At 42.7% G+C, this 15,176-nt stretch overlaps 1 long non-coding RNA gene across 1 annotated transcript in view; it reads right to left on the bottom strand.

The window, feature by feature from the left end:
* Positions 1 to 1,501: 1,501 nt before the first annotated feature.
* LOC148316010 (uncharacterized) overlaps positions 1,502 to 15,176 on the bottom strand; it is a 14,923-nt gene continuing 1,248 nt past the window's right edge. Inside the window, exons 2-3 of the long non-coding RNA XR_015840424.1 lie at positions 2,662 to 2,732; positions 1,502 to 2,497 (exon numbers count right to left, since the gene is read on the bottom strand). This is a non-coding gene — a long non-coding RNA (uncharacterized LOC148316010). The remainder of the gene's footprint in view (positions 2,498 to 2,661; positions 2,733 to 15,176) is intronic.

The raw sequence follows: 15,176 nt of genomic DNA, 5'->3' as shown, positions 1-15,176 counted from the left end.
GCGCCGCTACTTCGCGGATTTTCAGTTTTCGCGGGTGGTCTCGGTCCCCATTAACCGCGATAACCGAGGGTTCACTGTATTTTTTTCATTATCGAATTTTATTTTTTTCTATTCAAGTTTTGAGTTCATTTTCGTTTACTAAAATAACCTTGGGCTGCAACTACTATCACAGCAACGGCTCATTATATTTTGGCTGCTAAATATGCCAATTTGTCAGAGAGAAGACCGTGACAAAGAATGGCCCAATCGCAATAAACACTCTACACCAGGGGTGTCAAGATCCAGTCCTGGAGGGCCGCTTTCCTGCATGCTTTCAATCTCTCCCGGCTGCAACCCACCTGATTCAAATGATCAGCTCATCAGCAAGCTCTGAAGAAGCCTGATAAGTATCCTGCTCATTTGAATCAGGTGGGTTGCAGCTGGGAGAGATGGAAAACATGCAGGACACCGGCCCTCGAGGACTGGAGTTTGACAGTCAAAACTGATCATTTGAATCAGGTGGGTTGCAGCCGGGAGAGATTGAAAGCATGCAGGAAAGCGGCCCTCCAGGACTGGATCTTGACACCCCTGAATTTTACACCAACTGACTGGTACAAGATCGAAGGCTCATCTTCGGATATGCTGCCATGGATATTACGGCCCTGGATGAGGACCCACTCCACTGAAGTCATCTTCCTGCAGCACTTCATTCAATTGACTCTTATATTATCTCATCTATTATTGCATAGCATCATTGTATGTGTCAAATGTTGCCCAGTTGGCATCCATTGCAGCCTGGTCATCCTGGAAGGGGGATTCCCCCATCTGTGGTCCCTTCTCAAGGTTTCTCACTTTTCCCCTAATGAGGTTTTTCCTTGCCCTCCTGGGGGTTAAGATCGGGGATGTCGATTGTGGCTATGTAAAGCCCTTTGAGACTGTCTGTGATTAAGGGCTATACAAATAAAATTGACTTGACTTGAAAAGAAATCTGCCTGTTGTCTAAACCTGTGATGTTTCTTGCTTGCAATAACGTGAATGATAAGACGGACTACAACATCGTGGACAGCTGCCCTTTTGTCCAGTTTTCTCCTGCACCATCACCAAAAAAACGTATTCACATAATGTATTTGTCGCAGTCAATTCGAAGCATGGTTGTATCAGACTTTGACCAGCAGGGTGTGCTATCATCCACTCAGAAATACCCCAAGGGGATCAGGCCCGATGGTCGAGCAAGTTGCTCAGTCTATATAATAGGCGTGTCGCATTACAAGGCGCGTCGTTTGTTTTGGGGAAGATTTGGGACTTTAAAGTGCGCCTTATGGTCGCGAAAATACGGTATTTATTTTGGCATTTTCTCATTTGTTTTCTGTCTTATGTAAATTAGATCCATGCAATGTAAAAGTGTTTAATTTTAATTTGATTTGATTTGTTTTCCCAGCCACCGCAGTAATTTGTACTAGTATTGGCTTTAACGACACGCATTCGGAGAAATACTAAAAAGTAGCCTTCAGCAAAAACAAGCTTTCATGTTGTACTTTTTTAATATCTCATTTCAGTTGTCTGATGTCATAAAGGCATTTTCACCTCAATAAAAGTCTACATACAAGATTGATGTTATCCTCCTGAGAGGCGCCATCAACTTAAATTTCTTTTTTAACCAATAAAAAAGTTACCAACGATACACTTCATTTCCTCCGTTCCACCCTTTTTTGGGAAAACAAACATGACATCACGTCTCCTGAGCACAACATGACATCTTATTTCCTCCTAATTCATTAATTCAACCTGAACCCGACTTTTACAATCCTCACTTTTGGAGAAGAAATTAACGGATCACATTTAAAATGCCTGAAATATTCCAAAATAGATCAATGGGTCTGATTAAACAATTGATAAAGTGTTCTATTACTGATATAAATAGCATTACCTGCATAACATGATTCTGGTGGCCAAGACAATAAAAATACAAAACTCAAATAAATAGCTGTTACACATCAAAAGATTTTCAACGTTGTGTTCTTACAAAAACAAAATCAAGAGTGCAATACATTTTTTGAAAGTAAGGAAACGTCAAACAGAAAATTGGGACAAGAGAAAGGTGAAGGAATAAAGATGACCAGATGACAAGGAAAACATGAGGCCAGGAGGTTTTGCGTGTGGTTCTCGAAGGATGATTCAAAATGGCAGACAGACTGATGATGTCACTTGACAGCAAAGTTTAAAACGCTTCTTTAGTTTGTTAATAAATAAGTTTTAATTAATTCCGATTAATTAGATGACCAGCAGTGAGCAGGGTTTATTTGTAATGTTTCCTGCGTAATGTCTGGCTTTTGTAAGATGCAGGTGGTTCATGGGTAGTGTAGTTTATGCATGGAAACAAACATTAAGATGGAAGGCTGAGGGGGAAGGAGCTAGGTTAAATGGGAGCGTCCAGGCTGGTTGGGGAGGTTTGGGGTTGTCTACTCTCAGGAACTCCTCTTCGTCTTGGAATGCTGAATCAGCCACTGAAGTGTGATGTCTGAACAAAGGAAATGGCAAGTCAAGGGGGAACAGGAAATCTTCAAGCGCTGCAACATGTTCAGGCAAAGTGTCATTGTAGATGCTGTGTTTGGTGACATTGCCATATGTGGTCAATCATGTGTGTTTTGGTCGTGCAAGCAAAGAGAAATTTGTGCGTGTTACCGATATTGTCCTTTTCCTTGCAGGAAATGGAGTAGCAGCAGATTTCTCTGTCCTGGACGGCCGACAAATTCCTAGAGAACACAAACAAACCACGATCGGGAAGTTGTTGTCACCAAAGGTTGGGAATGATGTTCCCTCCTAGCTTGTGTGCGCATTCCTCGCACCCTCTCAGTGCACAGCATATGTATAAACAGAGCATTGAAAAACCAAATTCAAACTACTGTATTGGCATTTTGTGTTTTCATATTCCTTCATACAAAAAAGCTGATAAGTGTGTCAGGTTCGCCAATTTGACATATAGGGTTCATAGCTGAAAGAAGAGAGGCACTCAGCTCAAGTGGATACAGAGAGGTTAATAAAGTTTATTTGGCAACTTCATCTCCCTTCTGTTCCTCGATGTTTTTCACATATTCCCTTTTATAACATCGAGGAATCAGATTACACTTCGAGAAATCAGATTACACTCAAGGGTGGTACAGTTCGTCTTCTCAAAAGCTGGTTTAGTCCGGTTTATCATGAGCGTGCCGTCGTGGGTCACAGCTGACTTTGACGTCAACATCTTCTATCAGGACCCAGCACGATGTTGATTACTTCAGACTTTGATGCCAACTTCTTCTATCAGGCCTCATCACGATGTTTACTTCATCCTCACTTCTGAAGAAGTGCCGCCGCCCTGCCAATTGCAGACACCTCCCTGCAGTAAAGGTGTCCTCCTGTATATCCACTCAAACTGTAAACACTCAAGCATAGTCCACTCCACTAATTTGCAACATGTCATGCGCACCATGCATTGCAATAAAGCTGCGTCATGGCAAATGTATAATAACCTCTAAATATTATTCTAACAAAGTGAATTTGGCACAAGGAAATAGCGTTAAAAAAAAGACAAAATAGTGAAATTCTGGGAGCATTTCAGACTGAAAGGTGCACCATTTTGTGCAATTATTGTCACGCACGAACAATGCGTTCCACTGAACACACCGACTAATGTTCATTTTACCTTGCCTTGGGCTTAGTCCCTGTTAATTATGGTTACTGTCGTAGCTTGCTTATTACCATTGTGACAAGTACAGCTAGACGCTAACTTGTTACGTCTGTATTGTTCCGGATATTGAAAATAAAAACATTGGTCTGATTGCTCAAAGAGGATGCAAACTAGCAAAAACAATTGGCAGATAATTGCGATGTGTTAACAACACAACAATTGTTGCAAATGTTCACTTTCACGCTGTGCACTCGTCACCTCACCAATTCCCTCATAATCAATTGCAGAAAAGTGACCCGATGCTTGAGTGAGGAAAACCACTGCACAACTGAAGCGCATTACTTTGAAGTATGTCTCAAGTGTCAATGGACAACTCGTGCAAGTCACATGAGTTCAATGCTAGAGTCGCGAATAAGCACACATTGATGGCTCAGTCCAGGATGTAGTAATTGAGAAGGGTCTGGCTGAGCCTGGGTGTTCTTGATAACCATTTATTGCCCAAGGCAAACATAGTCTGAGGACCCCCTGCCCCCTCTGAGATTCCCTATCTCTGCCAATGCCATCAGTGCATTGTAGATTAAACAAACGATTGAAATGAAACAAAAATAGCTATGTCAACTGTTTTGATTGCTAGCTAAAAGCAACTGACAACATCTTCCCGTGATGCAGGTCATGGGCCACCTCAGGTTAAGGATGACCTAAATTTAAAAAAAATCTATTTTTTGTGGACATAATGTCTTTATAGTTGCATCGGCTGTACACTACACTAACCCAAAACAATAATAATAAAAACTACAGCTGCGAGCAGCTCTAAAAGGACCCTCGCAGCCCTGGCAACGTTGGGGTACTGAAACGTTGGAAATGTGAAATATTTACAAAAAATAACGTGAGGAATTTTTGTTTAGTTAAAGTTAGAGCAGCTTTTGTTGCCAAAGCCACGTCAGTGTTTTAAGTAAATTCAAAATGGTGCAATTTAGCAAATGGCTCCAAGTGTCTTTTTGTAGGTCATGGCCTTGTACATAGTCCATCAAATTGTCAAAAAGCTAGGTGAAACAAACATCCGGGACAGCTTTTTTGAAAGTTGTCAGGGGGGCGATAGCGAGCTGTTATTAAAAACCTGCACGACAAACTAATAAAATATTGATGATATTGCCAGGCCCAATGTGTGTGCAAAGTTTCATGGGTGTTTGTTCATAATTAGAACCTCAAAATCAGCGTTGTTTCATTAGCAAACTGTGCGAAGCTGCACCCACAGCTTTTCATGAAAAATGACAAATTTCGTATTGTGACATCCTGATCAAGATGGTGTACAATGTGCTGGTGTTCTCAGCGACCCTCTTGAGCTATCAGACTTTCTTTTTATCTCTGGGGATTTGTCCGTTGCCCACGGTCTCGCGGCTGGTGTATTACCGCCAGTCTCTGCAGGACCGAAGGTGCGAAGTTGGTGATTCAGCTGCGTTCGAACATAGTTGTGGTAAGACGTTGCCCAACAACATCCCGGCGGAAATCTTCCGCATCTACGCTTTCCCTCCACGGAAGAAACGCCGCCGCGTCAAACGCGGTGGCCTGATGACGAAGCTAAAAATGGAACTAACGCACGCTTCGTCCCCTGCTCGAGCCTGCACGCATGGATGTACTCCGTGGTGGCCCATTCGAGAGCCCTACTTGGTACCAATCATCGGCTGCCCAGAGGAGCTTCGGCTGCGCTGTTATCCGCGTGTCCTCCGACGCGGTGTCGATCAAAAACGTCTGCGAGAGCTTCCCAGAGCTCGCTGATCAGAGGAGCTACGCACACCAGCAACTCTCTCAAGGATAGCGTTGTTAAACGCCCGTTAGCTGACGAACAAAACGTTTATTCTGAGGGAAGACTGTACGTAGCTACGCCCACAGTTTTTCACGAAAAATGACGAATTTCGTATTGTAACATCCTGAAGGCCTAAACACTCATCCGAGCAAATATGAGGGCGACCTTGTTTACCTACTCAGAGAAAACATCAACGAAAATAACTTGTATTTGCTTTAACCGGTTGGTGGCGCAACCACTACGATGAAAAATAAGTTGGTAGATGTCTTCTGGCCTGGACTATCCTCAAATGTGAAAAACTTCGAGAAGATAGGAACATCTGAGTCATGTTGCAGGAGCTTTTGATGACACAGAGAACAATCAGACTTTTCGGCAACATAATCGCCACGCCCTTTGCCGAAAAGTCAGAAAATTTGGCATAGAGTAAGATCATCGTCTCGACTGTTCTGACCAATTTTTAGTCTGATTCGTTAAAAGGGCTGTTAAAATGTAAAAAGAAAAAAAAAGATTTTTTTTTTTCCCGCTAGGTGGCGCTGTGTGTATAACAGAATAATATTATGTAGGGACGTTTTAGGTACAGGTGAAGTTTTGGATTTTTTGGAGCATGTGCAGAAGAGTTATGAAGCATTTAGTCCATTGTGGTGACCCGCCCTCTTTGGAGTAAATTAAAAATGGCCGACTTCTTGTGCAATTTAGCCCATGGCTCCAGGAGACTTTTTTGTAGATCTTGGCCTTATACATACTCCATCAAATTTTCAAAAAGCTAGGTGAAACATGTAACTGGGGCTGCTTTTTTGAAAATTTCTAGAGGGCCATAGCGAGCCATTTTTAAAAAACTGCACGACAAACTAATAAAATATTGATGATTTTGCCAGGCCTGATGTATGTACAAAGTTTCACGAGTTTTCGTTCATATTGAGAACCTCAAAATCAGCGTTGTTTTATTGGCGAACTGGGCGAATCCACGCCCACAGCTTTTCACGAAAAATGACGAATTTCGTACCGTGACATCCGAAAGGCCAAAACATTTATCCGAGCAAGTATGAGGGCCTGCCTATTAACCTGCTCGAAGAAAAACACCAACAAAGATAATTAGTATTTGCTTTTACCAGTTGGTGGCGCTACCACTACAATCAAAAATAAGTTGGTAGATGTCTTCAGGACTGGAAAATCCTCAAATGTGAAAAATTTTGAGAAGATAGGACAGGGGTGGGCAAACTTTTTGATTGGCGGGTCACAATGGGTTTTAAAATTTGACAGAGGGGCCGGACCAGGAGCAGATGGATGGAGTGTTTTGGTAACCTCACCTCTTCTGAGAAAAAAAAATACATTTAATTTTAAATGAAAGTGAACAAAAGCCTTACAACAAATTATATGTCTTTGACACACCACAGTATTTTGAAAATAAAACATGAACAAGGTTTATTCATATGATTTTTTTCAAGTTCGACGGGCCAGATTAAAATGTTGGCTGCATGTGGCCCACGGGCCGTAGTTTGCCCACCACTGAGATAGGATCATCTGAGTCATGTTGCAGGAGCTTTTGTTGCCACGGTGAATAATTGCGGAATCGTAATAGCCACGCCCTTTGACGAAAAGTCACAAAATTTGGCATAGAGTAAGCTCAACGTCTTGAGGCTGTTCTGACAATTTTTCAGTTGGATTTGTAAAAGGGCTCCGTGTAGTTCGTTAAAAATGTGAAAAAATATACTTTTAGTCGCCACTAGGTGGCGCAATGTGTATGACAGAATATAAACATATAGATGTCTTAGGGTCCTGACTCTATGTTTTTCCCAGGTCTTAAGATGGTACAGCCGGAATGTTTAGGCAATTGGATGAACTATCTAGGATCAGGGTGCAAAAGAATGACTCCTGTAACTGTGCAAAAATGGGCGAAAGTTGGACATTCAAAAATTCACAACTCACTTTCTGTCCATTTTAGACTATTGTTGTTTCCCACTCTAGTTGGCGCTAGAGAGCCATTTTGTTTGCGTCGTTTACGACGACGTTAAAATATACAATTTTTCGGCATGCCCGATGAGACTGCAACGTTTGGTGAGTTTTCGGGCATGTTTATGGGGTCAAAAATGCGATCGAACGATCGGAAAATAGAAAAATAATAACTAGCGCTGCGAGCAGCTATAAAGGGTGCTCGCAACCCTGGCAACGTTGGGGTACCGGCACATTGGAAATGTGAAATATTTACGAGAAATAACGTGCAGAATCTTGAAGAGGAATTTTTGTGGAGTGAAAGTTAGAGCAGCTTTTGTTGTCAAAGCCATTCAAAATGACCAACTCCTGTTCAATTTAGCATATGGCTCCAATAGACTTTTTATTAGTTCTTGGCTTTCTACATATTTCATCAAATTTTCCAATAGTTTGGTGAAACACAGATACGAGACTTTTTTTTTTTTTTTTAACTCATTTAATCCTAACCATTTTCACTGGAGCAACTCCCCTCAATCCCAGTGTTTTTTCTGGATTTTGACCGATTTTGCAAGGCCGGCAGAATATTTTGTTGTAATGCTATACAAACATGGCACATACCAAAAGAAAAATTACTCTTGTCTTTCATCAGAAAAAAAGAGTATATTTCTATTTATTTCCATTTTCTCGCTGACAGCGTTAGAAAATAGCTACATTTGGTCAAAATTCCCATTCCAGATAAAAAAAAACAGAGAAAAAGAGCTTTTTGTGAAACAAACATTTCAAGGAAAACCTTGAGTTTCACACCTCTCCTTTTTCTTTTGTGACAGCTCAAACATCTAAATAATGCTTTCCTTCTATAAAATGAGAAAAACAGCATGACAAAAAGTGTTTTTGATCACAAAATAACAGTTTACTAACACAGTTTGCGTGTGCGTGCGTGTGTGTGTGTGGGGGCGGGGGGGTGTGAGCGGGTGTACACCCACACCTGTCGCCCCCATAAAAATTACACTTTTTTGTGTGTCGAGAGACCGTTGGGTTTTGTCTCAAAATAATTGTCTGCAAAGTGGTCTGTGCCATCCATGATGTGCTGCAGCAGATCATTGGTAATAAACAGCAGAAGGAAGCCCGCTGTTCAGTGGTCCAGTCCTCGCAGTGAAAGTGACGTATTTTAGGTGGCATCCCCATCACTTTGAGATGCACGCCGTGTAAATTACAGAAATATGAACAGTTGCAAATATGAGATATCTTATTGCTGCAGTATGAATACTTTTATTCAAGCTTGCATTGCATCAACAATTGAGCTCTTTGGCTGCTAAGTTCTAAGTAATTTATAGAAATAAGTACAATTACCACACATTTACTGTTGCTTTTATAACCACATCTCTTTCTCTCTCTGCTGCCTTATCTCACATCAGATCTTCTTCTGACAAATCGGGGTCCATATCAGTCTATTCGTTGACTTCGCTGCGGGAAAACTCCAGCAAAGCTACGTGTGCGCCGTATGGGCCGCGTGAGGCAAGCGGAGCCTCGGTTGATGGCTGCTTGCTTTTACGAGGAAGAAGCGTCATCCTCTCATCAAAAGCAACTTCATCCCCTTTGTCATGCTTTTTGGAAGCTATTATTATTTTTTTTTACCACAAAAGCATTCCTCGAGGGAAAATTGCTTTTATTTTCTATTGCTACTGCGACGTCTAATGCGCTCCAGTTTACACACTCTTCTCTAGCGCTCCCCGAACACTGCTCCCCGACCCAACCACAATCTTCTTCTGCAGCGTGATTCTGGCGGATCTCTTAGACCACTGCCACCTCCTGGTCAATTTATACATGATTTACAATGCAGACAAGGCTGATTCTAACTCAGAAGTTGCGTCAGACCCTTCTACTGGCTGTGACGTAAAAAAGACACCAGGATGTACTAATACGTCTTGGGTAGGGGGCTTTTCGAAGACGTACTTGTACGTCTTGGCGAATGAAAGAGTTGATTTCTAGGGGGCGATAACAAGCCATTTTAATAAGATTGCACAACAAACTTATAAAATATTGATGATTTTGCCAGGCCTAATGTGTGTGCAAAATTTCACGAGTATTCATTCATATTCAAAACCTCAAAAAGAGCGTTGTTTTATTGGCGAACGGTGCAAAGACCCGCCCACAGCTTTTCACGAAAAATCACAAATTTCGTATTGTGACATCCTCAAGGCCTAAACACTCATCCGAGCAAATATGAGGGAGACCTTGTGTACCTGCTGGGAGAAAAACATCAACAAAAATAACTTGGCTTTAACCAGTTGGTGGCGCTACCATTACGATGAAAAGTAAGTTGGTAGATGTCTTCAGGGCTGGACTATCCTCATATGTGAAAAACTTCAAGAAGATAGGATCATCTGAGTCATGTTGCCGGAGCTTTTGTTTCCACGGTGAATAATCAGACTTTGCGGCACCAAAATAGCCACGCCTTTCAACGAAAAGTCACAAAATTTGGGATAGAGCAAGATCAATGTCTTGAGTCTTTTCCAACCAATTCCCAGTCAGATTCGGTAAAAGGGCACCGTGCAGTACGTTAAAATGTAATAAGTATTTTTAGTCGCCATTAGGTGGCGCAAGGTGTATAACTGAATATAAACATATAGGTGTCATGATCCGTCTGTTTCTCTGTCCAGCAGTGGGCGTTCCCTCCGCGCGCTCCCCGTCGCACGTCACCGGGCAGACGTGCCCAGTCGCGCAGCTGACGCTCATCACCTGCTGATTACCGTGACTACATAAGCCGTCGCCGAGGATCGCTCGGCGTCGGATAATTATCCCGCAATGCTCACGCTCATAGTTTATGCTCACGTTTGCTCCATGTTGTTCCGTGTCTTGATTTTCTCGTTCATAGTGTTTCTTGATTCAGCTACTTTTCGGCTCGCCCTTGGTTCTCGTTTTCGTTATTTGGATTCATCTTTCCCTTCTGTGGTAAGACCATTATCGTTTTGTAGTTTATCCTTGCTATGCAAGCGCTTTAAGTTAAATCTCATTTTTGGTTCCTGGTGCGACCCGGTCCACCAGCGTTTTCTGTTCTCGTCGCTCGCGACGCTTGTAATTGTATATATACTCCTAAATCTATGTTTGTCACTAGTCCATATCCTAGTGAGGATATGGATTGATTGTTCTCTGTCGGCACCAATAAACACCTGGTCTGAAACTCTTCTTGTGGTCAGCGTTTGTGGAGTTCACTCTTCGCTTCCGGCCTCGGCCGGACAGCGACCCTATCAATAGATGTCTTTGGCTACCTACAGTTTATGTACATGTGATGTTTTGGATTTTTAGCAGCATGTGCACGGGAGTTATGAAGCATTTTGTCCATTGCGGGGAAGGAAATATTCAACGAAATCTCTGAAGCTCCGCCCCCGTCATAGAGTATATCGGAAACAAAAAATCTTTGTCACACTGTTTGTCCCAGGTCTTAAGATGGTACAGCCTGAATGTTAAGGCAATCGGATGAACCCTGTAGCATCATGGTGCAAAAGAATGACCCCTGTAAATGTGCAAAAATGGGCGAAAGTTGGACTTACAAAAATTTATAATTCACTTCCTGTTCATTATAGACGATTGTTGTCAAAGAAATTATATGTACATCACGGGGTACGACACTTGCCTGGCAATTTTCTGAGGCCTAGGTCGAACAAGCCAGGATTTCCTATGATGTTTCCTATTCTAGTTGGTGCTCGACAGTCATTTTGTTTGCGTCGTTTACGTTAATATATAAAAATTTTCGGCATTTGGTGAGTTTTCGTGCATGTTTAGGGGGTCAAAAATGCGATCGAATGATCCGAAAATCGAAAAAATAAATTGAATAATAATATAATTTCTACAGAAACAATAGGGACCTCGCAGCAGTCGCTGCTCAGGCGCTAATAATAATAATAATTTGTATAGAAACAATAGGGACTTTGCGGTGGTCGCTGCTTGGGCCTTAATAATAATAACTAGAGCTGCGAGCAGCTATATAAAAAGTAATAAATAATAAAAGTATAATAACATATAGATGTCTTCAGGCCGGGACTTTTTATGTACAGGATAAGTTTGGGATTTTCTTTAGAGCATGAGCAGGGGAGTTATTAAGCATTTAGTCCATTGTGGGGACCCGCCCCCCTTTAAGTAAATTCAAAATGGCCGACTTCCTGTAAAACCTAGCGCATGGCTCCAAGAGACTTTTTTGTAGGTCTTTGCCTTATACATACTCCATAAAATTTACAAAAAGCTAGGTGAAACACTCAACTAGGGCTGATTTTTTTTAACATTTCTAGAGGGCCATGGCGAGCCATTTTAAAAAAGCTGCACAACTAATGTATGAAATGTTGATGATTTTGCTAGGCCTGATGTGTGTGTAAAGTTTCACGAGTTGTCGTTCATATTTAGAACCTCAAAATCAGCGTTGTTTTATTGCCGAACAGTGCGATACCACGCCCGCAACTTTTCACAAAAAATGATGAATTTCATATTGTGACATCCTGAAGGCCTAAACACTCATCCGAGCAAATATGAGGGCGACCTTGTTAGCCTGCTCGGAGAAAAACATCAACAAAAATAATTAGTATTTGCTTTTACCAGTTGGTGGCGCTACCATTACGATCAAAAATAAGTTGGTAGAGTCTCAACGGCTGGAATATCCTCAAATGTGAAAAATTTCAAGAAGATAGGATCATCTGAGTCATGTTGCCGGAGCTTTTGTTTCCACGGTGAATAATCAGACTTTGCGACCCCGTAAAAGCTTTGACGAAAAGTCACAAAATTTGGTATGGGGTAAGATCAATGTCTTGAGTCTGTTCTGACCAATTTTAAGTCGGATTTGTTTAAAGGGCTCCGTGCAGTACGTGAAATTGTAAACAATTTTATTTTTTGTCACCACTAGGTGGCGCAAGGTGTATAACTGAATATAAACATATAGATGTCTTCGGCTACTGACTCTTTATGTACCTGTGATGTTTTGGATTTTTAACAGCTTGTGCACGGGAGTTATGAGGCATTTTGTCCATTGCGGCGAAGGAAATATTCAACGAAAACTTTGAAGCCCCGCCCCGTCATATAGTATTTTGGAAACTAAAGATCTTTGTCCCAGGTCTTCAGATGGTACAGCCCGAATTTTAAGGCAATCGGATGAACCCTCTAGGATCAGGGTGCAAAAGAATGACCCCTGTAAACGTGCAAAAATGGGTGAAATTTGGACTTTCAAAAATTCATAACTCACTTCCTGTTCATATTAGACTTTTGTCGTCAAAGGAATTATATGTACATCACGGGGTACTACACGTTCCCGGCAATTTTTGGAGGCCTAGGTCAAACGGGCCAGGATTTCCTTTGATTGTTCCCCATTCTAGTTGGCGCTAGAGAGCCATTTTGTTTGCGTCGTTTGCGACGACGCCAAAATATAAAATCTTTCGCCATGCCCGATGAGACTGCCAAGTTTGGTGAGTTTTCGAGCATGTTTAGAGTGTCAAAGATGCGATCAAACGATCAGAAAATAGAAAAAAAAATAATGATAATAATAATTTCTACAAAAACAATAGGGACCTCGCAGCGGTCGCTGCTCGGGCCTTAATAATGATAATTTCAACAAAAACAATAGGGACCTCGCAGCGGTCGCTGCTCGGGCCCTAACAATGATAAAAATAACAATAATAATGTGAGGGTCTGCTGGGAACATTTAGCAGAATCAGAAAGAGTTTTAACTCCCACCTCCAGCAGAACCTTGCCCATGTACCGGGGGGACTGGAGACATTGAGTCTGAGTGGACCATGTTTCATACCTCCATTGTTGAGGCAGCCGATCGAAGCGGTGGATGTAAGGTGCTTGGTGCCTGTTATGGCGGCAACCCCCGAACCCACTGGTGGACACCGGCGGTAATGGATGCTGTCAGGCTGAATAAGGAGTCCTATCGGGCCTTTCTGGCCTGTGGGACTCTGGAGGCAGCTGACAGGTACCGACTGGCCAAGTGGAATACGGCTTCGATGGTTACAGAAGCAAAAACTCGGGTGTGGGAGGTGTTTGGTGAGGCCAAAGAAAACAACTTCCAGACAGCTTTGAGTAAAATCTGGCCCATTATCCGGCGTTTCAGGAAAGGGAAGGATTGCACCATTAACACTGTTTATAGTGGAGATGGGGTGTTGCTGACCTCGACTCGGGATGTTATGAGTCGACGGGAAGAATACTGCAAAGACCTCAATTTCACTGACGCGCTTCACATTGAGGAAGCGGGGTGTGAGGACTCCGAGTTGGACTCAACTTTTCTCCGGGGTTGAAGTAACCGAGGTGGTGAACAAGTTCCTTTGTGACAAGGCCCGGGGGTGGATGAGAGCCGCCCGGAGTTCCTAAAGGCTTTGGATGTTGTGGGGCTGTCATGGTTGACACGCCTCTACAACATTGCGTGGATTTCTGGGACAGTGCCCCTTGATTGGCAGACCTGGGTGGTAGTCTCCCTTCTATAGAAGGAGGACTGGAGGTTGTGTTCCAATTATAGAGGAATAAGTACGGTCTACTCAGGGGTACTGGAGAGGAGGGTCCGTCGGGAGGTTGAATCTCAGATCCAGGAGGAGCAGTGCGGTTTTCTCCAGGCCGTGGGAGTTCGCCCAACCAGTTTACATGTGTTTTGTGGACTTGGAGAAGGCGTTCAACCGTGTCCCTCTGGGAGTTCTGTGGAGCGTGCTTCGGCAGTACAGGAACCGACCCCCTGATACAGGCAGTTCGGTCCCTGTACCACCAATGTCAGAGTTTAGTCCGCATTGCCGGCAGTAAGTCAGATTCGTTTCCAGTGAGGGTTAGACTCCGCCAAGGCTGTCCTTTGTCACAGATTCTGTTCATAACTTTTATGGACAGAATTTCTAGGCACATCCAAGGCAATGATATTAATAGTGCTACCAGTTTGGTGGGCTCAGTTTTGCATCTCTGCTTTTTGCAGATGATGTGGTACTATTCTTTTATTCAAGCCGTTATCTCCAACTCTCACTGGAGCGGTTCACAGCCAAGTGTGAAGCGGTTGGAATGAAGATCAGCACCTCCAAATCTGAGACCATGGTTCTCTGTCGGAAAAGGGTGGAGTGCCCTCTCCAGGTCGGGGAAGAGATCCTGCCCCAAGTGTAGGAGTTTAAGTATCGTGGGATCTTGTTCACGAGTGGGGGGAGGATGGAGTGTGAGATTGACAGGCGGATCGGTGCAGCATTTGCTATGATGTGGACGCTGTATTGGTCGGTCGTAGTGACGAAGGAGCTGAGCCAAAAAGCGAAGCTCTCAATTTACCGGTCGATCTACGTTCCAACCTCACCTGTGGTCACGAGTTGTGGGTCGTGACCGAAAGCACAAGATCGCACAAGCGGCCGAAATGTTGTGCTCTTACTGTTTCAATGTGAATCATGGGAATACAAAAATTGCATTTTGAAATGTGAGTTTGCTGACTAAAGCACAGTAGACACTAAAATATGTTAGTGTGCCACAAAAGGACATCGAGGTGACGTTCCATCAGACGCACACAGGAGCCTGTGTGCTAACTGTAGCCAGCTTCCAGACATGATAGCGCTGTGCTGCTATGAAAGGGAGGTTTACATCATATTAAATAAACATTCAGTTTTTGGGTCGTATCCGAGAAATAAGAGAGATGCTCTGGTTAACATGGAGTGCAAATCGATAATTTTATGTTTATATCAATGGATATTTTAAGCAGTTTATATCGATATTAAATCGATTTTCGATGAATCATTACATCCCAAGTAATTTGTATTAACATTATTCAACATTTAATATAATTTACCTATTCAAGCAGTTTTT

This window comes from Idiotropiscis lumnitzeri, unplaced genomic scaffold, assembly GCF_059441095.1.
Source record: "Idiotropiscis lumnitzeri isolate Australia: NSW breed Sydney's pygmy pipehorse unplaced genomic scaffold, RoL_Ilum_1.0 HiC_scaffold_25, whole genome shotgun sequence".
Lineage (NCBI taxonomy): Eukaryota > Metazoa > Chordata > Actinopteri > Syngnathiformes > Syngnathidae > Idiotropiscis > Idiotropiscis lumnitzeri.
Note: the sequence above shows the minus strand (reverse complement) of the source record. Positions and strands in the feature narration are given on the sequence as shown.